Genomic DNA, 3,532 nt, shown 5'->3' with positions numbered 1-3,532 from the left:
ATATATATATATAAATAAATATAAATATATATATATATATAAATAAATATAAATATATATATATATATAAATAAATATAAATATATATATATATATATATAAATATACACATGTATACATATATATATATAAATCATTTTATCATGGGGTACTATAGTTAAATATTTTAGACAATAATGCCATATTGTATAAAGTTAAAATTTAGGGTTGTCAAGAAGGTTATTAAGAAGAATATTATAACAAATGGATAAAATTTCTTTGAATACTTTTGAGTGTATACCAAATCTTACCACAATAGAGGGAGGAAAAGACATTACATAGAAATAGATTAATATTTATACATATTATATACTTAATTATTAACTTATTAGATGGTATCTACGGAGATTGATCAATTAGATTTTACTGGTTTTTAATAAAGGAACACTGAGGTGAAAGAATTTGTTAACTATATATTAATTAAATTATAATCTAATCAGTTTAAGTTGTGAAGATACCGGTATTGTTTTGTATAAGCTAAGTATGAATTTTGTAGGGGTAAAAAAATTAGATTTATTAAAGGCTATTATGAAATAATAAAATGATCAGGTAGGGTACAAAACCATAGAAAAAGAATAAAATAGCTTAATCACTAAAACCATGATAAAGTATATATACCTTATTAACATCAACAGAGAAGATTTATAGAAAATGTATAATAATTTAAGTATTATAAACTAAAAATTGTTTATTTACTTATTTAGTTTGTATCAATAAAGACTGATACCTGGTATTAGCTAAAAGAATCTTGATGTTATAGGGCATACTAATTATAAACTAAAAGGTATATTATAGGTTTTAAAAGTTATTAGTTTTAATCCATATGTGATATAGTTTCTTGGGGGTACTTATTTTGATATTGTATGGATAATACCGTACTAAATTCTGGTGCCTCAACTTAAGTACCTAATTCATCTGAATGTGTATATATATACATACATATGTATATGCACACACGCATATATATATATATATATATCGTATGTATATGTATCTAATATAGTATATATATATATATATATATATATATATATATATACTCTTTTACTCTTTTATTTGTTTCAGTCATTTGACTGTGGCCATGCTGGAGCACCGCCTTTAGTCGAGCAAATCGACCCCAGGACTTATTCTTTGTAAGCCTAGTACTTATTCTATCGGTCTCTTTTGCCAAACCGCTAAGTTACGGGGACGTAAACACACCAGCATCGGTTGTCAAGCGATGTTGGGGGGACAAACACAGACACGCAAACATATACACACACATAGGATGTTACTTTTAGTCCCTCGTAATTAGTTGTCTGTGACAATAGCTGAACTGGAAGAACCATTTATTATGTCTACCTATCCATTATCAGAAGCTTACTACTAAACAACAGCCACCATCACCCACTACATCAACCACTAATGTTGACGTTGGGTGATTCATTTACCCACTAAATCATTACTCACTATCACTTCACATTTTCCTTCAGTTGTTTGTTGTTTGTGTGTGCATGTGTCATTTTTTAAAAATTCACCTCATACTTCAGCATTACATGTGATATTTTCTTCTATACATGGGATTTGTTAAAACCTTGTTTTTTTTCCTTTATAATCCAGTCAGCCAACAGCAAATTTGAGATAAACCTGTTTTCCAGCTTTTTCTTCCAAATGTTCCATTGTGTGTGGGTGTGTATTCACATGCACACATATACATGTGTTTGTGTAATTGTATAATGTATATATGTATATATATATATATATATATATATTTATACATACACAAACACACATACATGTTCATACATGTGTATATTTGTACATGTGTATTATGTGTTTGCATCTGTGCATGTATGTGTCCGTGTGTGTATATATAAATATATATGCATGCACACTTACATGTGTCCATCTGATTTTCTCCCATTTAGTTTTAAAACATTAAAATCCCCCAAACTACTGATGTTGGTAGGGAAAGTAAATTTTTCATTTCTAAACTTTTATGAACATTGTTCTTAATAATTACATTTATATATATTTTCTCTTCTTTTTTTTGTTTCCATCCAAAATTATTTGATTTGTTAATTAGCAGTTATCATTTTTTAATTCTTACAGTTCTATATTTTTCTTTCAGTTTTTTAAAGAACATGCTAATAGTCGCTTATGAGTGTTTTTATTTTTTCACTTTCAATTTCTTTTACATAATACATAATACCTTCTTTAAGTTCGTGATATTAAAAATTCCAATTCTTTAAAAATAATACTTTGTAGACCAATAAAACTAAATACAAATATGTTTGATTCTTCGCCCCATTCCAGTGTAGCACATATCATTTTTATTCTTTTCCCTCTGAAGAATTGGGCATTGACAACATTGATTTTGTCTTTTTTATCTTTCCTTTTATTTAAAGCAAATAAGTGGAATTATAGAAACTCTATAATTCAGAAGAAAGTTATCAGAGATCCTATTGGCAGTATAAAGACAGCAAATGTCTCTGCCTTCTGATAATTTAAGAACTAGGAATTTTCTTTTTCTTTCTGTCTTATCTATTTCTCTCTCATATATATATATATATATATATATATATATAAAGAATAAAAGTTTAGAATGGTACAACAATGCACTATAAAACAAGAAATGGACTATATACCTGTTGTAATTTGGTTATCTATAGTCCGATGATATTTCGGAATTACAATTCCTTCTTCAGATCTTCTTAGCTATATATATAATATAGCTTTACTAAGAATGCAACACAATTTCTTCATTCTATTATCTGCCTGGTGCATTAACTTTTTTTAGGGAGGAGTTCCTTATATTTTTATTTTGTGTGTATGTATACATGTGCATGCATACATGCATGAGTGAATGTGTATATGTGTGTGTATGCAATTACATGTGTGAGTATGTGTGTTTACATTTTGATAAACTTTTTTAGCTCAAAACCAATGTCTGTTTTCAGTTGATGCCTTTTATTCAATATTTTATACTTTTCCATTTGGTTTTCTTTATATTAACCAAACAAACAAAAGGACATCACAAGAAAGAACCAACACTTGGAATAAAACAGCAAAAAAAAAAAAAAAATTCATTGGATTCACATACACATTTCAGTCTATCTTCATAACTTCATTTTTCTTTCCATTTGTTTTGTTGCTTCTCATCTATTTGTATTTACTCTTTTACTCATGCTTACATCTATACCACATTGAACATATATAAATTGAATGTGTATAAATATATGTGTGTTTGTGTGTGTATAAAATCATGGAATATATGAATTAATTCCATACAAGTGTTTTAGCAGCACTAATGCTGAATGAAACCCAAATAAATTGAACCCCTCCTACCTCTTTCACCATAAAATTATTTCAGTTCCTGTGTGCGCTCTCTCTCTCTCTCTCTCTCTCACACATATCCACAAATTCATGATTGAATAAGAAAGTAATAAATCTGTTAATAAGCATATCTCAGAGAGAGAGAGAGAGAGAGAGAGAGAGAGAGAGAGAGAGAGAG

Source organism: Octopus bimaculoides, chromosome 3, assembly GCF_001194135.2.
Source record: "Octopus bimaculoides isolate UCB-OBI-ISO-001 chromosome 3, ASM119413v2, whole genome shotgun sequence".
NCBI classification, from domain to species: domain Eukaryota; kingdom Metazoa; phylum Mollusca; class Cephalopoda; order Octopoda; family Octopodidae; genus Octopus; species Octopus bimaculoides.
The sequence above is the reverse complement of the archived record's forward strand: the minus strand, read 5'-3'. Positions refer to the sequence as shown.